Consider the following 24,781-nt stretch of genomic DNA (forward strand, 5'->3'; position numbering starts at 1 on the left):
CATTGTCAAAGACAGAAGAATGCATTCCTTGATGATACGTTTTTGTAATGTGTTCTGCCCTTTGGTGATAGTTTATACAGGATGAGTTGGTGGCAAAATACATTGTAATCCTCCCCTATTTCTGTTTCTGAGGCACTGCTTTTGGCTGAGTACTTGGATATGCTGACAGAGCTGCCATTCGAAAATTCAGAAATGTGTAGATGTATGCACCTGCCCTGTGCATGTTTCTCCCAACCCCTATCTGTCACTGAATGCCTCTTCCAAGGTCTTGCCCTTTGAAAAGACCTGAAATCCAGTTATCAGTGGGTTTCTGCTGCAGATGTGTGTCTAAGGTCTATTTTAGTAAGAACAGTTTTGTAGTTAGAAATCTTGGTGCTGTGAGTGTACTACAGAGCTAAATATGCAGACACTTCCCTTTTCAGTGAGAAATCTCTGTAGAAGGTTTGAGGCAGATCTCCACAGCTTAATTTGCAAGAGGGCAAGTATATTGTGTTTTTATTGCTTGTGCAGCTCCAGGTCATCTCGGAGAGTGGCAGTGGTGTAGTTTATAAAGAGTTGTCATTATTGCCTGGCTTTAGGTATTTATGCTTTCAAAAATGTGGAGTAAACAGTTTGTGATAAATTATCTCTGGGCCAAGGTTATTGGAACGCCTTTCCTGGTGGATATTTAGGTATTGGTTAGGAACCCAACTGTCCTATGCACTTTCCGATGCAATCAAGTCTGCAGACCTAAGGTTGAAGAAGATGACCTCCATAGATAGGCTGGCCTTGGGCAAAATTGTTAAGTAGGCAGAGTTCCCAGTCCCATTTGTCATTTCACCAGAATGCCCTCAGGCTATTCCCTGCCTCGCAGGAGTTATTCCACCCCTCACTTCATCAGGCAATCTGTCCAGTGTTAACACTCAAAATTTACCTGATCAGTGCCCTGATCCCCAAGGATGTCCGCAATTGTGTGAAGTGGCTGTATAAGTGAAATCATTTTAATAACTTAATAAATGATTCTAGCTTACTCTCCTATTCCTCCACATCTTGTTCCTTCACTCTTCATTCACTCGTATATGTGCATTTTAGGCAGACCTACTAGAACCTCAGTGTCATCATATAAATTGATAATACCAATAGCAAATATTTCAGGTGTCCTGGAAAAAAAAACAAGTGAGGGAAGTATTTTGGAGGTCTTTTCACTCTTTCAAAATTGTTTCATAAGAAAATAGCCCCTGTAATGGAGCCAGTACCTTCTCTAATAGTATAAGCCTTCCTTTGCTGAAAAGGTTAACAATTATTAAAGCTGATTCTTGCAATAATTGTTTGGCAGGCCTCCTCGACTCTTTGCAGATCAGTAACCAGTATAGAGGCAGGAATGGTAAAGGTAAATAAATAAAGAAGCAGCTTATAAAAGGCAAAGTTGGGGAGAGAAAGAAGTGGCAAGAAGGAAGAGGCAGAATAAAATGTCAACTGGATTTAGTTAAGAAAACCTGCTGGCTTTTATCAGCCAGAAAGGATAAGATTAGCAGATTGGATTTGTTGTTCTAATACTTGTTTTATGTGACATGCTTTCAATAAGCTATGCATTAAAGAAAGTGTAGAACCATAGAGCTTTAGTGCTGGAAGGGAACCTCAAAATTGATCAAGCCATATTTGACTGAACCATGTATTTTAGAGGAATTTGCAAAACAAATATAAAACAAGATAAAGAGGTATCGATTATAATACAGGGATTAGTAAAGCCCCTAAAATAGGGAAGAATAAAGTTTCATCCTGAAATCATCCAACCACAGCAGCAGTGTGCAATGATTAGGAGCACAAAATATGAAGTCAGATGTATTTAGAATTTGGTTTTACTAATTGTGTGAGCTTGGGCAAGGAATACTATTTAGCTAAACCAAGCTTGGTACCTTCACCTGTGAAATTCAGATTATTAAAACAAATGATGACCAAAGCATATAATTTCAGCACAATGTCTGACATAATGTAGGTTATCAATAAATACCTCTTGTTAACATTGCTGTTATGTAAGAAGCAGTGTTTATCTTGCCTCAAGTAATAAATAAGGTAGCATTAGAGTGAAAAGCAAAGCGAAAATATGAAAGCTCAGTCACTATATGAAAAGTCTGTAGTCTGTTCGCATGTAGGTATACCCCAGATTTTTCTTGAAAGTGAGGTTTATTTTTGCTTAATTGTGAATACGTTCTAAAGAGGAATAACAACTGAAAGGAGGGAAATGGAAAGGTATGTGGAAAGAAGAGTGCCTATAGTGCAATTACACTTGGTGATTTAGGGCAGTAGTCTTCAGTCTGGATCGCTGGACTCTTGGGTCTACATAGAAGTTGTCCAAAGGGTTTACAAGTATGGAAAATTTAAAAGGATTTAATTCTGAAATCCCAGCTTTTCTAAGGGTCCCTTCCTAAAACTGATCTGCCTGAGAACCTTACTGTGACTACTCTGTCCTAAATGCCCTGCCCTGAAGTCACATAAGAAAGCCGGATATCTTACCATACCAATATGCTTTTTTTTTTTTTGCCTTTTTAGGGCCATACTCTCATGGTATATGGAAGTTCCAAGGCTAGGGTTCGAATCAGAACTGTAGCAGCTGGCCTATGCCACAGCCACAGCAACGCCAGATCCTAGCAGTGTCTGCAACCTACACCTCAGCTCACCACAATGCCTGATCCTTAACCCATTGAGCGAGGCCAGGGATCAAACCCTCATCCTCATGGATACAAGTCGGGTTCATTAACCACTGAGCCACAATGGGAACTGCTCCATACCAATACTAAATTTTTGAATTCTTCTACTCCAAAGGAGAAAATTCTCCTACTCCAAAAAACATTGGGAGTTCCTGTTGTGGCACAGTGGAAATGAATCAGCCTAGCATCCATGAGGATGTAGTTCAATCCCTGGCCTCCCTCAGTGGGATGGGAAACCAGCATTGCCCTGAGCTTTGGTGTAGGTCGTAGACAAGGTTCAGATCCCATGTTGCTGTGACATAGGCTGGCAGCTGCAGCTCCGATTTGACCCCTAGCCTGGAAACTTCCATATGCTTCACATGCAACCCTAAAAATCAAAAAAAAAGAAAAAAGAAATACAGTAGTTCATTGAACCAGTCCTCTAATGCTGCACATTGAATTATTGCCAAGCTTTTGCTGTTTTAAATAATCATGTTATGAATGACTCTATTGCTTTGATATCTTATACCTGGGATGGTTTTCTTTCTCTCCTAGATGAAATCCCTATGGTTTGATTGCCAAGTCATGGGGTTAATGGTAGTCAGTTCTGTTTGGTATTGTAAAAATCTCCATAGGAGTTAAGCCATTTTGCAGTCATTCCAGCACTTTATAGTGTGTCCCATTTTCCATAGCCAACAGAGTATATTGTAAAACTTTTGGGTTTCTATCAATTTAATAGGTGAGAAATCACTTCTCCTTGTATTTTGATTTGTATGTATCTTACTAAGACTGAGATAGATCACCATTTTCTTATATTTAAATATTATTTTCTTAGCTTTACCTGGAGCTCTCTTCACAGTTTTGGCCTAATTTTATATTAGGATTTTTTTGAATCATTTTTCATCTTAATTTTTTAGCCCCTTTTTAAATGAGAGGATAAAGCATTTGCATGTAATATAATGTACTTATGATGTTCTACTTTTCAATAAAAGTTTAAGGTATCAGTCTTATCTTTTGTTGGCTCTGGATTTTGAATGTTAAAAAGTCTATCTCCATTCCTTGATTGTAAAGTAACCCATCCATGTTTTCATTTAGTACTTATAGTTTTTCAATATTTAATCCATTTGGAAATAATCTGGTGTAAACTAGATTGTCTTGTCCAGTTTTATCATTTGGTAAATGGCTATCCAGTTGTCCCAACATTATTATTTATTTATTTGTTTATTTATTTATTTTGTCTTTTTGTCTTTTCTAGAACCACACCCACGGCATATGGAGGTTCCCTGGCTAGGGGTTTAATTGGAGCTGTAGCTGCCAGTCTACACCAGAGCCACAGCAATGCAGGATCCAAGCCAGTCTGTGACCTACACCACAACTCACAGCAATGCCGGATCCTCAACCCACTGAGCCAGGCCAGGGATTGAACCTGCAACCTCGTGGTTCCTAGTAAGATTCGTTAACAACTGAGCCACGACGGGAACTCTCCAACATTATTGATTAAAAAGTTTGTTTTTCTCAGTGATTTCAGATGTTGCTGAAAACCTACATTAAGATTCACAAACTTTCTTTTCCAAAACATTGTTACATATTCATATGCCTATACCTACACATTTTTTAAAAAATAGTACATTATAAAGAATTTTTAGTATGTCTCAATTTCTGGTAGTTCTAGTCTCCCCTCCTCCCCCACCATTACTTGTCTTTTTCAGATTTTACTTGGTATACACACACACACACACACACACACACACACATATATATATATTTTGGTCTTTTTGTCTTCTTAGGGCTGCACCCACAGCACATGGAGGTTCCCAGGCTAGGGGTCCAATCGGAGATGTTGCTGCTGGCCTACGCCTGAGCCACAGCAACGCCAGATCTGAGCCACATCTGCAACCTACACCACAGCACATGGCAACACTGGATCCTTAACCCACTGAGCAAGGCCAGGGATTGAACCCACAACCTCATGGCTCCTAGCTGGCTTAGTTTCTACTGTGCCAAGATGGGAAGTCCACCTGGTATATTTTTTAAAGGACATTTTAATAAACTTGTCTAGGTCCAGATAATAATGTGCCAATTTTATTGTGATTATATAAAATTTACTAATCTGGAGATCATTGACATTAATAGTATTGAAATATCCTACCTAAGAATAGCGTTTGTCTTTCTATTTGTCCAATTCTACTTTTGATCTTTCAAAACATTTAAAAACAGTATTTATATAGACTTTGGCCATTTTTATCAACTTTAATTCTAGATCGTTAATCTTTAAATTTGCTGTTAGAAATGTGTTTTTTCTCTTTCTCCTCTAACTCATTATTGTTTGAATATATATAAAGTCTACTGAATGTTTTCTTTTTTTTTAATTATTATTTCCCCAATACATTTTTTTTTCTACTGTCCAGCATGGTGACCCAGTTACACATACATGTATGTATTCTTTTGTCTCACATTATCATGCTCCATCATAACTATATACTCTGCTGTTTTATTGAGTTCTTATTGTATTATGTAGTATTTTAAAATCAATTATTTTGGGATTTTGGATTTTTCAGGAATATTACCTTATGATTTATACAAAGAGATTGTTTTACTTCTTTCCAGCTTTATGCCTGTATTTGTTTTTTCTTCTCTGGTTGTACCTCCAGCCAAATGTTAAATAAGGGTTGGGATAGTGGGCATTTTTCAATGTCCTTATCTAGTGAGAAATCAGTTATTTTTTTCCCAAGTAAGATGCTAGGGTTTGGCTAAAGTATCAATTGATGCATTTATCCATACAGAAAAATAGATTATAGATTAATAGATATGTGTAGGTTTACATAGATTATCACAAAACTTGTGTTTGAAGCCTCAATAAATTTATGTTCTATTATGCAGTTTTGAGAATTTGTCCTTTCTGAGTATATGGAAATGATATAGCTTATCTCTTCACATCCACTAAGACACTAACACGGTTATCTTCAGGTTTTGAATATCCATCCCCTCCACCTATATGCACATTGAAGGCAGTTGGCTATATTCATGGACAATGAATAATTCCCTTTATTCTTCTTGTTTACTCTTGCATTGTTTGTTTTATTTATTTGTTTTTTTTTTTTTTGAAAATCATAGAATTAAATTTTGACAGCAGTCATTATGCTATGGTTATCTAGAACTGTTAATAGACTTCTTTTTGTTACGTAGTATGCGTGGATTTTTCTTAAGAACTCTTTCAGTTTATTCTCTAGAGTTTAAAGTTATAAAGAGATAAATCACCCATGCAGGCCAATATATAAGAATATTGTTATATTGTCTTCCTAGAATTACAGAGGCCTGGTCTTCTTCCCATGGTGAGTCCCCACAAACTTATGCTTGCCTTTGAGATATCTTCTGTCTTGTCAAATCTCTAAAGGATTTTCTATTCAAAGTCCCAGAATGAGTAGGTTATCTCCTCCAGGAGAAATCTCTAAGCTTCCTTGGTGACGATCTCTCTCCTGTGTATTTATAGTATCTTAGACTCTTTTTTTCAGTTCCACTAGATAAATATCCTCTTGAGAGAGATACTGAAAACTTTTAAAATGGTCAAAGTCGAGATTAATTTCCTTTTCACCTAATGGCTATGTTTTAAAACCTATAACATACAGGTACTTTAATGTGTAATTATTAACCATGCTTTTTTTTTTAATAACAAAATCTAACTCTTCCTTCTTTTAAAGTGTTTTGCGAGCAGGTCTTTGGTTAGATATAAAAATAAAAGTTGCAAGGAATTCACATACTTTATGCAAAGAATCATTTAAAACTATGCAAATATCTATTGAAATAATGGCTTTTTTAATCATTACATGGTTTTAAGCCAAATAATTCCATATTTCCATAAAAATAAAATCTTTACTTGTACAGACTGTTCAAAATGTATTTAAAATTAAGAACCACTGATTACATCCCTTATAAAAAATTATCACTGATGAATATTGAATAAATTGAAAAACTGTTCACTATTACTAAACATTGCTTTATTCTCACTGATAGTTGTTGTTGTTTTCCGGAAAAGGCAACATATTTTACATTTTTTTAAGAAGTTAACCTCTTGTGGAGTTCCCCTCGTGGCGCAGTGGTTAGTGAATCCGACTAGGAACCATGAGGTTGCGGGTTCGGTCCCTGCCCTTGCTCAGTGGGTTAACGATCCGGCGTTGCGGTGAGCTGTGGTGTAGGTTGCAGACACAGCTCGGATCCCGCGTTGCTGTGGCTCTGGCGTAGGCCGGTGGCTACAGCTCGGATTAGACCCCTAGCTTGGGAACCTCCATATGCTGTGGGAGTGGCCCAAAGAAATAGCAAAAAGACAAAAAAAAAAAAAAAAAAGAAGTTAACCTCTTGTGACCCACCTTCTAAACAGCCATTGGAAAATAAGAGTGGTCAATTCCCATCTTTCAAAGAAACAAAATGGCTTAGAACAGATTTTAAAAAAGATTTTGTAGTTTGTGGGTTTTTTTCTTCAAAACATGAATCTAAATATCTTCTGAGGATAAATCCTGTTTTCAGGGATAAATAGAGGTCATATTTTGGGTTGAAAAGGAACAGCTGAGAGTAGGGAGAAAGGAAAACATTTGTGGACCCGAGCCCACCCACAAACATCACTGGCTATGTCTATGATTTCGTCAGACGAATGTAGTAGAAGAGAGAAGACTAAAATGTATTAGCTACCTATTGTGGGCTCTGTGGATTTAAGCATGATATTAATACGCATAAGCGCACTTTGAGAAAAAGATTCCATACTTTTGAATTAAGAAACTGACCCAGCTGGTAAATAATCTTACTTCAAAATCTGAATGTGAATGTTTGCTTCCTGCTTTTAATGAGTATCTTGATCTTTAAGACAATACTTCACAGATTTCTTTCACATGGTATGTCTATGTTTCACTTATATAGTTATTTATTGATTTTTTCCCCTTTAAATTAACTTTAGGTCTAATCACTTTGTTATTTTTTACCTCATTCTAAGAAGTGATAACCCAATACAGATATGCTAGACCACTTATATTTTTGTGCTCTATATTATAATTAATGCACAATTATTCATGCATTACCTAAAATATTGTCCATGGCTTTGTGCTTACCACCAATTTGGACATGATGTACTAGAAAGAAATGTACTGTCACTAAGATGCATTTCTCCTTAACCCATTTTCAAAAAAACTGATCTTTCCTTGGTTTGGGGTCACTGACCTCCCTTGGGCTCATCCTCCTTTAAAGAATCTGTTAAACAAAATAAAATAAAAGCAGGCATATCAGTAATTTAATAGAACTTCAAGAGAGTAGCTACAAGGGTAAAACTTAAGAAGGTAAAAGAAAGCAAGCCTAAGGCTGAAGCTAAGTCAACTGTGGACAATTCCTAAGACCCTAACAGACAGAGAACTGAGCTCTGGCTTCCCCAAAGCAAAGGAAACATACAGGCCATTCAATTCTCCCCCAGGTGCAAGTGAGTAAGGTGGCAGAGATTCCACAGCTTGCTCTGGGGATCCTAAAACAAAGCTCTGACTTTGAGCATTCCATAGATTTTTAAGGATCAGTTCCTCAAAGGATGGAAACACAAGCAAAACATTTTCAAACATCAGTGAATTTAACTCTATTCAAGCCAAATTAGGCTCTGACGATCGCAGTTCTGGAAAACCAATTCAAACAATCTTTTATGTTAAATAATTTTCAGATATTGTTTAGGGTTCCCTTGAAGAAAAATCCAGAAAAAAAAATGATTAAATCTTGTAAATTCGTAATGAAATCTTGTAAATTTCCTACGTTTGTCACTATTCTGTTTATCTATCTGACAACAAAAAGGTCACCCCTGTATTTTTCATTTAGATGGTGTTATGGACTGAATGTATGCATACTCCCCAATCCCCATGCAATGGTATTGGGAAGTGAGGCCTCTAGGAGATAATCAGGTTCAGATGAGATCCTAAGAGTGGGGTTTCCATGATAGGATTAGTGTTCTCTTAAGAAGAAGTGACCCCAGAGCTTCCACTTTCTGCCATGCGAGCCTACAATGAGAAGGTGGCTGTCTGTAAGCCAAGAAGAGAGCCCTCCCCAAGAAGTGAATTTGTCAGCACTTTAATCTTGGACTTTCCATCCTCCAAAATTGCAAGAAGTGAATGTTTTCTAAGCCACCTGTGATATTTTCTAACAGCAGCCCAAGCTGACTGAGACAAGTGGTAAGGAAATAGTCAGGGGGGAGAGGAGATTGGGGACTGGGGATGGGAGATTGGCGATTAAGAAACTAGAAATGGATACAAGAGTAGAGTCCTGGTAGAGAGATAGCAAGGGATTCTGCTTGGAATGGAAAACAACTCCAGCTGAATAAGTGAGGATAGAGGAGCATGACCAAAGGCCACAGGCAAGGAAACCTTCCCTGCAAGGTTTAAGGTGAGGAAAGTTCCTGGAGGTTCCTGGCAGCTAGTATGCAAATTTGAAATTGAAGAGATTTGGTAGCCACCTTCTATTTATTCAAGGTCACAAATATCTACTCTTTCCAGGTAATTTTTTATTTATGACCTCTTGATTTTTTGGTTCAAGTATGGTAGATAAAGTAGTGGACTTCCTGTACATACTGGTAAAGTACATGGACTCAAACTGTTTAGTTTTATGTCTTAGGTCCTTCACTCATTAGGTTCGTGACAGTGGAGAGTTTAGTTCAACTCCTGACCTTCAGTTTTCTTACTCTCAAAATGATGAGAATTAAAGTTCCTGATTCAATAGTCTGTTTTTTTGTTTTTTCTTTTTTTCCTCAAGTGAGGTAATACTACATGTATTGGTGTTTATGTTAGCTTTTTATTGTTAATATATTTCTGATGGGTAATTAAGTGTTGCAATATTCTTACTACCCTGCTTTGGGGATATCAATTGTTTATATTTATTCTAAATAATTAATGTAAACTAAAGAGAAAACATAGTTTACAGGTGGTGCTCATTCCTTGGAGTTGGTGTTTATAAAGGTAACTTTATTTACCCATCTGTAGTGGATATTGTATTAATTTCTCAGTTAGCAGTAATAGATTAGATTTATTCATTTTCCACTCTTTCTAAGGGCTGTCATTTTGTTTGTAACTGCCCAGCGTCTATGGTATTGTGAAATACTGAAAGCAGTTTGGTTTCCAACATCATACTCTCTAACCACCTTGGTCAACTATCATCAGATATTGTAGTAATAGCCCTGCTTGACTCGTAGGCAAACCCTCAGATAATCACAGACTGAATAAATTATTTTTTTCCATCCATATATGAAGATTCATAAAAAAATCGAAATACACAATTGCTTCCCCCCCGCTTTAGTTAGTAAAGAGATAAAAGAATAAGGAGGGCTGCTTTAGAATTACAGCATTGGAAACTGGAGTTGGCTGAACTCCCAAAGTGCAGGTCTTCCCAAATAAACAACTCATTTGGAAATGGGGTCTTTGAAGTTGTATTAAGATGAGGCCACAATGGATTAGAATGGGTCCTATATCCATTGGTGCTTTCATAATAAGAAGAAAGGACACTCAGAAAGACCCACAGTCTCAGAGGAGACAGAGAGATACAGAGAAGAAAATGATGGAAGCAAAGAGCAGAGTGATGTGTCTACAAGCCATGGAACACCGCGGATTGCCGTGAGCCACCAGAAGCTAGGAGGAGGCAAGAAAGGATTCTCCCCTAGCACCTTCAGAAGTATCATAGCCAAGCTGATACACTGATTTTGGACTTCAAGCTTCTAGAACTGTTAGATAATAAATTTCTCTTGTTTTAATCCAAGAAATCCCCTGTATCTTATTATGGTAGCCCTGAATATAGAACCATTTTACCATAGCTGCATCTTATAGGGTAAGGAATGAAAGGTATTGCAAAGATACCTAAGTTGATAACTAAGAATTAAAAATATATATTCGTAATAGATTTGTCATCTAGGTCTTGTGACTTCCTGTGTGACTTGCTGATTCTCAAATATTTATTACATTCCTTTAATACCTGTAAGAAATACTCAAGTTCTTTTTGTTTTTTTAAACACATTTTCGTTTCACTGCATTAAAATGTTTCTTATATCTAAATTACGGCTTTCACTTCAACACACCTATTATTATTTTAAAACAATTTCTTTTCATTTTCCATTATGCATGTGTCATTAGAGTCAGCGAAAAGAAAACTTCGAGATGTGTATCACACTGAAATTTTTTGTTTCTCCCAGCTATCCCCAATCAACCATGATGCTCTGATATTTTGTCATTGTGAATCTTTCACAAGGACAACTTCACAAGATAAGGAATCGTCTTAAAAGAGAAGTGCTTCTATCTTAAAACATAACTCTGTTTAAAAATTCTGTTTGATGGATAAAGGGATTCTTAGAACATTACCTTTAGTAATCTTATTTTTAAAGGATTGAGGTTGTTTGTTACTGCCTTTGCAAATTAGGAACAAATTGGTTTTTTATTTGCTCCACAGTTTTACTTAAGGAACAGAACAATAAATCATTAAGTAGCAAAAGATAAATATGAAAACTGTTGTCAGGGTAATTGAGTTATGTTGAGCCATAAGTAGGAATTTTGACAGTAATTTAGCGGTATCCTTTCAAAGAAGCCCTAGGATTAGAAGTTGCAGGAAATAGTAACATATGTTATTTGGATGGTAAGAGCTTGCCTTAGGAAAGTTATCAGGCACTATGGTGACACTAATCAGGGAAATACAAAGGCAGGCTGATTTCATGTGTAAATGTACATTGTCTTTGGGGAAAATGTATTGCATTTCCATAATCGGAGTAAGCTGCAGTGCTAACATATCCATGGGAGAACATTTTTACCTCTTGTGTTTCTCTGGTGTGTATGAACTGCAGTGACTTCCTTATATCTATATCCTGTTATCCATAGCCTCTCTCTCAAGATTCTGTCAAAATGACTTTCATGAATTTCCTGTAATTGCTCATTTTTATCATGGCCCCCCCAAAACAATTCCTTTGGTTTCTCAGCATTCTCTCTGACATATCTTGGCAAAGAAAGGGAAGGAGTAAAAAAATGTGAAATATAAGGAAGGAGGTTGAAGCCATTAAATTTCACTTAATAGACAGTTTGTTCTGAACACCAATGAATCTCTTTGGCCTGAGCTCACAAAAAGATTCTCAGAAAATTTAATTTAATTGTAAGTGGAGTTCCTGCTGTGGTGCTGTGGGTTAAGAATCTGACTGCAGTGGCTCAGGTCACTGTGGAGGCTTGGAATCGATCCATTGCCCTGCACAGTGGGTTAAAGGATCTAGCATTACCACAGCTGCTGCATAGGTCATAGCTGCAGCTCGGATTCAATCTCTGGCCCCAGAACATCCATAGGCCACAGGTGCAGGGCTATTAAAAAAGGGGGGGGGGTATGTATCCTTGTAATAATTTTTTAGAGCTATCACAAATTACCACAAACTGGGGGTGGATGTGGGGAGTGGGGGGTGTGTGAATGGGCTAAAGACAGCAGAAATGTATTCGTTCACAGATCTGGAGGTTCAAGGTCCAAAACAATGGTGTCTGCAGAGTTGGTTCTTTTTGAAAGCTCTGAAGGTGAATCTGGTCCATGTCTCTTCGTAGCTTCTGATGCCTGCCAAAAACTGGTGGCATTCTTTGGCTTGAAGATGCATCACTCTAATCTCTGCCCCCATCTTCATTCACCTCAAATACCAGGGTTTAGGACTCAGATAGACATTTTGGGAAAACAGTATTCAACTTATACTAACCTCCTGAAATACAAAGCCAGCATTTCTCTATGGCTAGATGTGTCTTATAAAGCATCACTCATTTACTCTACGTTTGTACACCACCTAAGTAATTTCATGTGATGTGCCCCATTCAACAGAGCACAATATTCAAACAGGGCACGGTAAAACAAATTGAATTAAAGGTGCTTTACTTAATTTAGGACATCATTATATTATAAACCAGAATGCACAACTTTCATTTTATTGTGTGTTCATTAAAAAATCCAGCTGACTTCATCTCTTTATCACTAATCTAAACTAAGTATCTACATGGCAAATGAAATAGGTTTAAGAGACAATATAGTGTCTAAAAACTTCAAAGACTTATCTGAGTAGTCAACTGAAAGTTCTTCTGGTCTCCTGCCTGAATAGAGATTTTGGGTTAGATAATAATATTTTCTCCCATTTGGGTCACTTTTCGGGGTTGAAGAAGGAACCTCAGCTGTCCACTCTGCTATTCATTAAAAATAAATGGTTCTTGAAAAGAATATTAATTATAGTAAACTTTAAAACTCAACCTTTCAAAATGGGACTTTCAGTGAGATTGGAGAGCAGGGGTGAAGGGCATATCAAGTGAGCAGCTCTAACACCAAAACTTCACAGGGAGCAGATGGCATTCAGAATCAGTCCACTTATGATGACTCCATAATGAAGATTAAAGTTACTTGTCCTCTTCCAGAGGTATGCTCGGCAGGCTGCCAATGTTCTGAACAGGTTCTTGGCCCATCTTGTTCCATGTCAGAATTTTTTCTTTCCATTTATTCAAATCACTTCATATTTCCACAAATAAACCTATCCATTAAAAAGTTAAGATTTTTTAAAATGCTAATGTTATGTCATCATTATTTTTCTGTTAGACTAGCCCATTAACAGTGACTGGAAAATTTTTTTTATTGTTCCAGATTTTAATCTGACAGTATTGTTTTGAATCATATACATGTTTAAACTATAATCTGCTTCCAAAGTATGGGAATTTGATAATTAGACAACGAATACAGGGCTTTTTTTTCCCCTATGAAGTTGGCCTTGTGACTAAAGAAATGTGGGTGTTATAACAAGGTAGCAGCTATTAACTGAAGTTCTAATGCATAGCAGGGAGTCTGATAGAAGGCATTTTCATTCTTCTCATGAGTTGGCTGCAAACCATTAATTGCAAGGGATAAAGTAATGTATTGTTCCAACCCATGACCACTTATGAGTTTCCATGGACAGCCCACACAAGACCTTGAAATGATTATACCCATACAAAAATGCAACCCATGGACAATTTTTTGATGCAATTTGCAAAAACCTAAACTCTTGAAAGCATGTAAAAGTCTACCAAGTCAAAAGAACATATGTCTGAGGAATCGCTTAAAGCCAGTGATGCAGTTAACCTTAAGAGAACCTGATTTATTTCTTATCTTATTATATACAGTGTTACACATTGCTAGGCTTAAGTCTATTTGAGAGATCTGTTTGTACTTGTTTAGCAATGACCCATTTCCTTGTGACTACTTCACTAATTATAATTTTTGAAACTTTTTTGATTAAACTACAATATAAATACAGAAAAGTGTACCACATACACATCGTAAAGGGACAGCTAGATGGATTTTCTCAGACTGATCACACCAAGGTAACACAGATGGAACATTACCAGAACCCTATAACTCTTTATGTCTTCTAATCACTATCTTCTCCAAAATAACAACTATGCTGACTTCTGACATCATAATTTGTTTTACTTTATACTAATAGAATCCATGTAGAATATGCTTTTTGTTCCTGGCTTATTTCATTCATCATCATGTTTATGAGATTTATCTATATTTTCCTGTGAGATTATAATTTGTTTATTCTCACTGATGAATAGTGTTCCACTATGAGAATATACTATATTTTTTGGTCAAAGTTACTGATGATAGATTTTTGATGGTTTTCATTTTGAGTCAAATATGAGTAGAGTTTCTAAGAGCACATGTGTTTTGATGACTACACATTTTTGTTGGCTTTGCATATCCCCTAAGTGAAATTTCAGGAGCATAGGCAGTGTTCTGTTTAGCTTCTGTAGCAGTCACGTATTATTTTAATATAATTTCTTCTCCTGCCTGTATTTCTATGAATATATGATTTTTGTTCTTATTGACTCGTGCACATACCTGGAAAGTTGGTATTTTTCATGGCAGCACTTAAAATTATCATTCGCAAGGCTGACTGCCTCAATAGTTATTGGCTAGATGAATTTTTATCTTTCCATTGAATATTAATTATTATAGTTATGATTACTAGTTTTATCTTCTTAATTTCTCTCATCTTTCCTTCTCTGTTACCCCATGCCATGCCTTTAGTTCAGACTCTCTTCTCTCACCTATACTGAACATTAGTTACTTAGCTCATTCAACTGCTTTACCGTGGCCACTCCCTCCAAACTCCACAGATACCCCCCACCATAGATTTGATAGCAAATACTGAATAATACTGAATAAGCCCCACCTCTGTAAGAGTTAGGCTTACTAAAATTGAATTATAATTTTGTCATTTCAAAATCTTCAGTGTTACGTCATATCCAAGACTTTTTCCATCAAGCTCCCACCTTCACGTGTAAGCTATTATCTTCCCCTTTCCCAACATGGTTGTATAATGAATGTTCCAGCTCTAATACTGTTCCTTATCCCATAGGTTGAATACAACAGATTCTAACCATTCTATCCTCTATGATATTTTTTAAGGTGTGTCCATTATTATAGTATGATATAAGATACCATAAACTTGATTTGTTTTCCTGTTGGACTAGAAAAATACATTAAGGGCAAGGACTATCTTTGTTTTAGACCCCAGGTCCTTTGCACATGTGGTATGCACTGATGGATAAAGCTAAAAAATATGTTGACTGATTTGCTTTTCATACTATTCCCAAGTATTTGGACACTAGAGTTGGTTATTTTTTTATTTTTGTGACTGCAAATGTGGCATATATTCAACTCAGCTCCTGTTGTTTGAAGTAAAATTCTTAACCAGGGTTGAGTCTTGATGATTTCTCATGCTATGTGGCATTAAGTATGGTGTGTTTTTGCTCTTAAAATGAACTAAGTTAGGGATAGTACCTTTAACCAGGAGAATGAGATGTTAGCCAGCATATCAGAAGGCACAAAGTTCAGCTTATGTAATATTCTAATCCTTCAAATGTCAGAATTTAGCCCAGGTAAAAAGCACCAGCTTTATATTACTGATCAAAATCTTTACAAAAAATGCAAGGTCTCCCTGCTACAAGCTGGTCAGTGACCTCACCTTCCTCCAGGCTGATTGCCAATGCATAGCACTTTGCTGACTCTGCATAGAGGCCTCTAGAATACTCGTGTAACTGCAAGATAAATTATGTTTCACTTCTAGATGTGCATTTTCAAAATGCTTAGCATCAAGTCATATTCCATGTTCATTTCCTTCAGCTTTCTTTTTACTTCTTGAAAACTGAACAGCACATGCATCAAATGTGTTAAATTGATGATTTCACTTGCTGTTATAAAGTACCTGTAGTGCTTATCCCTTCAAGCCCCAGGGCCTGAATTTACTTCACAGGATTGTAAGTGCTGGAGGTTTAACTGGTATGTGTGCAAAGTGTTTGTCTTAAACTTGAAAACTCCTGAACTCTTGTTCTTCTTTGTAGCTATCAATCCTAAATTACAACTTCAGTTTTATGACCCTGAGAAAGGGTTGTTGTAAAATACAATCGTCATACAGGTTTTATGCTTTCTACAATGAAAAGGAAAAATGTGTGTACTAACCTTCAATAAACATTTAGAAAATTATATTGAAGGCTCTCCAGATCTGATGGAAATCTGTCAAAAGTGTTGCTGAGTCCACAACCTACAGGAGAAAACTAATATGACTGGTATACTTTGTTTCCTAGTTTCTAAAAGACAGTTTCTAAAGATTCTTGAAAAAGACAAATACATTACTGCAATGTAAAGGGAACTAAAAGAGATTTTTGACTTACAGTACAAAAACATAAGAAGTAAAATAAGAGATACTACCATCCTTTATAATTCAGAAAATATATATCATTTCCACTCAGGCATTTAAATCCCAGGGCTTCACAAAAGCCATCTGATTCTGCTCTAGGGTCCGATGAGATTTTCACTGGCCAGTCATGTTTGTTTGCCTAGACTATGTTTGTTGGTCTAACCTTTCCCTTAGTGGTTCTCAGAGCAAGTTCTTTTGTCACGTATTTAAAAGTCTTATGTTCTTCCGTAGAACTGCATAAGAAACCTCTACCAATACGAAAAGACAGAATAAAGTTCAGCCACAGTTAGCAAATAAATTGCTGATTATGAGTGTGGATCTTGAGAAACCTTATTGGTGAGCCTAAAATTGTAAATTACTACAAAGAGAGACTAGGTCCAGGCAGGATTTCAGGTTGCTGTTGCTGCCTGTGGTGCTGGACCATCATCTTTAATATCCACGTCGATTTTTATTTTTCTAACTTTGGCCCATAAGAGCTGTCTGCCCAATATTTCCAGAGTTCTGAAACAATTGAGTCAAGAAGTTGGAGATCCCGTTGTGGCTCAGCATGTTAAGAACCCGACATAGTGTCCATGAGGATGTTGGTTTGATCCCTGGCTTTGCTCAGTGGGTTAAAGATCCCGTGTTGCCTCAAGCTGTGGATCAGATGCAGCTCAGATCTGGTGTTGCTGCGGCTGTGGCATAGGCTGGAAGCTGCAGCTCCGATTTAACCCCTAGCCAGGAAACTTCCACATGCCGCAGGTACGGCTATAAAAAGAAAAGAAAAAAAGTAGTAGACTATGGAAGGGAGAAAGTTAAAAGAGAAACAGAAAGATGTATGATGCCATTGGAAAGGCACAACTGCTAAGAAAAGAATGCTATAAAAACATTTTTGTTGGAGTTCCCATCATGGCACAGTGGTTAACAAATCTGACTAGCATCCATGAGGATGCAAGTTTGATCCCTGGCCTTGCTCAGAGGATTAAGAATCCGATGTTTCTGTGGCTGTGGTATAGTCCAGCAGCTATAGCTCTGATTTAACACCTAGCCTGGGAACCTCCATATGTCATGGGTGTGGCCCTAAAAAAGCAAAAAAAAAAAAATTTTTTTTTTCTTTTCAAGTGGTATTCAAGCATTCAGTCTCAGGAGATCAAGCTACCATGGCTTTGGCCAAACTGAGATATCTTAAGAAAGGTAATAAAAGGGTATAATGAATAATACCATTTTCCAAAGTATTATTAGGAAAAAGTTCCAGAGTGCAGAGAAAGGACATTGGCTCTAGGCATAAAGATACCATTATTGAAGTGCCAATTGAACACTCTAGTTTTTTTTTTTTTTAATCATAATGAAAACATATTTTTCAATTGTCATATTATAGTAAAAAATTGTTTGTTCCAAACTGGGCTCAGTTAATTTCATGTACCTTTTGACATTTTCATCATATTTCTTATTGTTACAGGTGTTTTTTTTCTCCCTCTGTTAATTTTAACGAGCATGCTCTCCTCTCCTGACAATATTCTTAAGCTTGTGCAGCTGATAAACCTAACTAATATTTAGAATTACCCTTACAACTCAAGGTGGGATTGAGTAAACTTTCACTTTGCAAAAGGAACATAGAGAGATTAGAATAAAAACATTTATAGTTGCAAATTTCTGGAGTTTTGAGATATGGTTGGGGTAACTGGAAGATTATTTGATATGGCTTTCTTATATGGAAGAGTCAACTCTTTTTCTCTTTAAATCTTGTTTCTTTAGGTCCAATTAGAGCACACACAATATCTTTTAGAAAAGGCATATATCTTTGGAAAATACCTCATTGTTTGAAGCAGCTTTCTCTGGAATGTGCCTGCTTTTATATGTTGAAAAACAGCTCTAGTAACATGCCTTGGTTTGGGGTTGTATTTTATTTTATTTATTTATTTATTTATTTATTTATTTATTTATTTATTTTCCGCATACAGCATGGGGACCAAGTTACACATACCTGTATACATAATTTTTCCTCCCAAGGTTGTGTTGTGATGTAAAATATCTAGACATAGTTCTCAATGCTACACAGCAGGATCTCATTGTAAATCCATTCCAAGAGCAATAGTTTGCATCCATTAACCCCAGGCTCCCAATCCCTCCTACTCCCTTCCTCTCCCCCCCAGGAAGCCACAAGTCTATTCTCCAAGTCTATGATTTTCTTTTCTGTGGAAATGTTCATTTGTGCTGTATATTAGATTCCAGTTATCAGTGATATCATATGGTATTTATCCTTCTCTTTCTGACTTACTTCACTCAGTATGCGAGTCTCTAGTTCCATCCATGTTGCTGCAAATGGCATTATGTCATTCTTTTTTATGGCTGAGTAATATTCCACAGTGTATATATACCACATCTTCCTAATCCAATCGTCTGTCAGTGGACATTTGGGTTGTTTCCAGCTCTTGGCTATTGTGAATAGAGCTGCAATGAACATGGGTGCATGTGTCTTTTTTAAGAAAAGTTTTGCCTGGATATATGCCTAAGAGTGGGATTGCTGGGTCATATGGTAGTTCTATATATAGTTTTCTAAGGTACCTACATACTGTTCTCCATAGTGGCTGTACCAGCTTACACTCCCACCAGCAGTGCATGAGAGTTCCCTTTTCTCCACAACCCCTCCAGCATTTGTTATTCGTGGACTTATTAATGATGGCCATTCTGACTGGTGTGAGGTGGTATCTCATGGTAGTTTTGGTTTGCATTTCTCTTATAATCAGGGATGTTGAGCATTTTTTCATGTGTTTGTTAGCCATCTGTATATCTTCCTTGGAGAACAGTCTATTCAAGTCTTTTGCCCATTTTCCATTGGGTGGTTGACTTTTTTGCTGTTGAGTTGTATAAGTTGCTTGTATATCCTAGAGATTAAGCCCTTGTCCATTGCATTGTTTGAAACTATTTTCTCCCACTCTGAAAGTTGTCTTTTTGTTTTCTTTTTGGTTTCCTTTTCTGTGCAAAAGCTTGTCAGTTTGATTAGGTCCCATGGGTTTATTTTTGCTCTAATTTCTATTACCTTGGGAGACTGACCTGAGAAAATATTCACGAGGTTGATGTCAGAGAATGTTTTGCCTATGTTCTCTTCTAGGAGTTTGATGGTGACTTGTCTTATATTTAAGACTTTCAGCCATTTTGAGTTTACTTTTGTGCATGGTGTGAGGGTATGTTCTAGTCTCATTGCTTTGCACGCAGCTGTCCAGTTTTCCCAGCAATTCTTGCTGAATAGACTTTCTCTTTCCCATTTTATGTTCTTGCCTCCTTTGTCAAAGATTAATTGACCATAGGCGTCAGGGTTTATTTCTGGGTTCTCTATTCTGTTCCCTTGGTCTGTCTGTCTGTTTTGATACCAGTACCATACTGTTTTGATGACTGTGGCTTTGTAATATTGCTTGATGTCTGGGAGAGTTAAGCCTCCTGCTTGGTTTTTGTTTGTCCAGGATTGCTTTGGCAATTCTGGGTCTTTTGTTGTTCCATATAAATTTTTGGATTGTTTGTTCTAGTTCTGTGAAAAATGTCATGGGTAATTTGATAGGGATTGCATTGAATTTGTAGATTGGATTGGGTAGTATGGCCATTTTTACAATATTAATTTTCATAATCCATGAACATGGAATATCTTTCCATTTCTTTGCATCTTTTTTTAATTTCCTTGATTAATGTGTTATAGTTCTCAGCATATAAGTCCTTTACCTCCTTGGTCAGGTGTATTCCCAGGTATTTGATTTTTTGGGGTGCAATTTTAAAAGGTATTGTATTTTTGTATTCCTTTTCTTATATTTCATTGTTAGTATACAGAAATGCAACTGATTTCTAAATGTTAATCTTATATCCTGCTACTTTGCTGAATTTATTAATCAGTTCAAGTAGTTTTTGGATTGTGTCCTTAGGGTTTTCTATGTATAGTATCATGTAATCTTCATACAGTGACAGTTTATCTCTTCTCTTCTTATTCAGATGCCTTTTATTTCGTTTATCTAATTGCTATGGCTAGGACTTCCAAAACTATGTTGAAAAGCAGTGGTGAGAGTGGGCATCCCTGTCTTGTTCCAGATTTGAGTGAGAAGGCTTTCAGTTTTTCCCCATTGAGGATTATATTTGCTGTGGGTTTGTCATTAATGGCTTTGATAATGTTAAAGAATGTTCCCTCTGTACCCACTTTGGTGAGAGTTTTTATCATAAATGGATGTTGGACTTTGTCAATTGCTTTTTCTGCATCTATTGAGATGATCATACGGTTTTTGACTTTTCTTTTGTTAATGTGGTGTATGACATTAATTGATTTGCATATATTGAACCATCCTTGTGAACTTGGGATGAACCCCACCTGGTCATGGTGTACAATCTTTTTGATATGTTGTTGGATTCAGTTGGCTAAAATTTTGTTGAGAATTTTTGCATCTATATTCATCAAAGATATTGGCTGATAGTTTTCTTTTTTGGTGTTATCTTTGTCTGGTTTTGGAATTAGTGTGATGGTGGCATCACAGAATATCTTTGGGAGTGTTCCTTCTTTGTCAACCTTTTGAAAAATTTTAAGGAAGATGGGCACCAGATCCTCTTTGTATGTTTGGTAGAATTCCCCTGTGAAGCCCTGTGGTCCTGGGCTTTTATTTGTAGGGAGTGTTTTTATGACGTATTCAATGTCATTTCTAGTGATCGGTCTGTTCACTTGGTCTATTTCTTCTTGATTCACTTTTGGCAGGCTATAAGATTCCAGAAACTTGTCCATTTCTTCCAGATTGTCAAATTTGTTGGCATATAGTTTTTCATAGTATTCTCGTAGTTTTTTGTATTTCTGACATATCCATTGTGATTTCTCCTTTTTCATTTCTAATTTTGTTTATTTGGGGTCTTTCTCTCCTCTTCTTAGTGAGTCATTCAGGGGTTTGTCAATTTTGTTTACCTCTTCAAAGAACCAGCACTTAGATTTATTAATTTTCTCTGTTGTTTTTTGAATCTCTATTTTATTGATTTCCTCTTTGATTTTATGATTCCCTTCCTTCTGCTGACTTTAGGTCTTTTTCGTTCTTCTTTTTCTAATTCATTTAGGTGGTGGGTTAAGTTGTCAGTCTGAGATTTTTGTTCTTTTTTGAGGAAGGCCCGTTTTGCTATGAATTTCCCTCTGAGCACTGCTTTTGCAGTGTCCCATAGGTTTTGAGCGGTTGTGCCTTCATTACCATTTGTCTCAAGGTATTTTTAAATTTCCTTCTTGATTTCCTCATTGACCCATTGGTTTTTTAGTAACATGTTGTTTAGTCTCCATGTAGTAGGTTTTTTTCTCATTTCTTTTCCTGTGGTTGATTTCTAGTTTCATACCATTGTGGTCAGAGAAGATACTTGAAATAATTTCTATGCTCCTAAATTTGTTGATGTTAGCTTTGTGCCCCAATATGTGATCAATTCTTGAGGATGTTCCATGTGCACTTGAAAAGAATGTGTATTCTGATATTTTGGATGTAGTGTCCTGAAGATGTCAATTAAGTCTAACTTTTCTATTTTTTCCTTTAGGATCTCTGTAGCTTTATTGGTTTTCTGTCTAGAGGATCTGTCCATTGATATGAGTGGGGTATTAAAGCCTCCTGCTATGATTGTATTCCCATCAATTTCTCCTTTTAGGTCTGTTAATATTTGTATGTATCTGGGTGCTCCTATATTTGGGGCTTATATGTTGACGATAGTAGCATCCTCTCCTTGGATGGATCCCTTAATCATTAAGTAGTGTCCTTCTTTGTCTTTCTTTATGGCTTTTGTTTTAAAGTCTATTTTGTCTGATATGAGTATTGCAACTCCTGCTTTCCTGTCATGTTCATTGGCATGAAATATTTTTTTCCCACCCCCTCACTTTTAATCTATATGTGTCCTTTGTCCTAAGGTGAGTTTTGTGCAGGCGGCAGGTTGAAGGTTTTTGCTTTTTTATCCAATCAGCCACTCTGTGTCTTTTGATTGGATCAGTCAGTCCATTGACATTTAAGGTGATAATTTATAGATGATTATTTATTGCCATTTTAAACCTCGTTTTCCAGTTGATTCTTTGATTGTCCATTCTTTCTTTCTTTTTTTGGTTGGATGGGCTCCAATTATTTTCTGCTTGAGTGTTTATCTTTTCATTTTTTGTGAATGTAATGTTTGGTTTTGATTTGTGGTTGCCCTGCTTTTTAAGTATGTTATCCCCTTCCTATAATTGTGTGTTTTAGCCTGATAGTCCTGTAGGTTCAAACACTTCATTACCATACTAAAATTTAAAAAAAAAGAAAATTAAAAAAAGAGTCTATTTACTTCCCTTGCCCACATTTTATGATTTTGATATTTCTTTCTTTTGAATTTTATTTTGTTTTAAACATGTTCATGATTATATCTGAATGCTGGCTTATTTGAGTGACTGCTCTCTGATTGTGGTTTCCTCCATCCTAGTTCTTCCTCTCTTTTTTTTTTTTTTAATTTAAAGAAGCCCTTTCAATATTTCTTTTTAGAATGGGTTTTGTATTGCTGTATTCTTTTAGCTTTTGTTTGTTGGAAAAAAAAATATTTCCCCTTCTATTTTAAATGATATTCTTGCTGGATAGCATATTCTAGGTTGCATATCTCTTGCCATTCCCTTCTGGCCTGTAGATTTCTGTAGAGAAATCAGCTGATAGCCTTATGGGGGTTCCCTTATAAGTGACACTTTGCTTTTCTCTTGCTGCCTTTAGGATCCTCTCTTTATCATTAAATTTGCCATTTTTATTATAATGTGTCTTGGTGCGGGTCTATTTGGGTTCAACTTGTTTGTGGCCCTCTGTGCTTCCTGTATCTTGAAATCAGTATCCTTTAGATTTGGGAAGTTTCCAATGATAATTTCTTCAAATATATTTTCCATCCCCTTATCTTTTTCTACTCCTTCTGGAATTCCTATTATGCATAGATTGGCCTGCTTTATATTATCCCATAGGTCTTTTATATTGCTTTCATGTTTTTTCATTTGGTTTTCTGTCTGCTGTCCTGTTTGGGTGATTTCCATTATTCTATCTTCCACATCGCTAATTCGTTCTTCTGCATTATTCATTCTGGTTTTTACTGCCCTTAGCTCAGTTTGTATCTCTGCAAATGAATGTTCTAGTTTTTCTTGGCCCCTCCTTATATTTTCTAGTTCCTTTCTAAGGGAATCTACATTACTGTTCATATCGTCTCTTAATTCCTTCAGTATTTTCACTATCTCCCTTTTGAACTCCAAGTCTGTCACACTTCAGAGTTCTGTTTCATTGTTGACAGCTTTAGGTGAGTTCTCCTGTTGGTTTAACTGGGAATGGTTTCCCAGTTTCTTCATCTTGCTTGTTATTTTCTTTTTCTTGGTAGAGGTGTACTCCCTGTGGCCAGACAGTGTTTGCCCTGGCAATGTTGTGGAGTGTTTCCCAAGGGCTGGCCCTATTGGCCAGTCTTCTTTGAGGCAGCAGTGCACTTCCTGAGGGTGGGAGGGCTAGCAGGGTCACTCTGAAGCAAAGGAATACTTCCTGAGGGCAGGCAGGACTGGCAGGTCTGCACCATAATGGAGGCAGACTTCCCATGGCCACGCAGGTCTTACCCCAGTGCTTCTGGGCTGCGGAGCTCTTTCAGGGGGCAGGCAGTGTTGCGCAGCTGCTCTGCAGGAGTGCAGCATCTCCCAAGGGTGGGAGTGGCCAGCTGGGCTGCTGGGAGACCAAGGAATGCTTCCCCAGGGAAGACAGAACTGGCAGAACCACCCCACAATGGCGGCAAACCTCCCATGGCTGGGCAGAGCTTGCTCTGGCATTTCTGGGGGCCATGGAGCTCTCCCAGGGGGCAGGCGATGCTGGGCAGCTGCTCCACGGGAGCATAGCACCTCCTGAGGTCTGGGCCACTGGCAGACAAAGGGGCACCTCTCCAGTGCCGCCGAAACTGGCAGGTCCAGCCCGCAATGGAGGCAGACTTTCCATGGCTGGGCAGAGCTTGCTCTGGCATTTCTGGACTGCAGAGCTCTTCCAGGGGCCTGGCAGTGCTGGGCAGCTGCTTCACAGGAGTGTAGCCCCTCCAGAGGACCGGCAGACCAGGGCTGGGAAAGCCCCTGAGGTGGTCGGCTTCCTGTGAGTGGTGAGGCCAGCCCTCCTGGATGGCAGGTGGCCTCAGGTCAGGCATGTGCACAGGGTAGGGGCAGGGGGAATGCACTGGGTAGCACTGCTCTCTGCTAGCTGGCGAGCAAGGCACTCACTGGGGTGCAAGGAGTATTCTTTGGTGGCCTGCCTGTCCTCCTCTCCCCTCCCCAACACTGGCGCCTTGTCTCTCCTGTGGGCCCAGCTCTTCTCCCAGGTTCCCTCTGCTGTAGCTTTCCACTCCCCAGCCCTTAGCTATTTCTCCCCCCACCTGCAACACATGGCTTCCTAATCCC

The sequence above is a fragment of the Phacochoerus africanus genome, chromosome 1 (assembly GCF_016906955.1).
Source record: "Phacochoerus africanus isolate WHEZ1 chromosome 1, ROS_Pafr_v1, whole genome shotgun sequence".
Taxonomy (NCBI): Eukaryota; Metazoa; Chordata; class Mammalia; order Artiodactyla; family Suidae; genus Phacochoerus; species Phacochoerus africanus.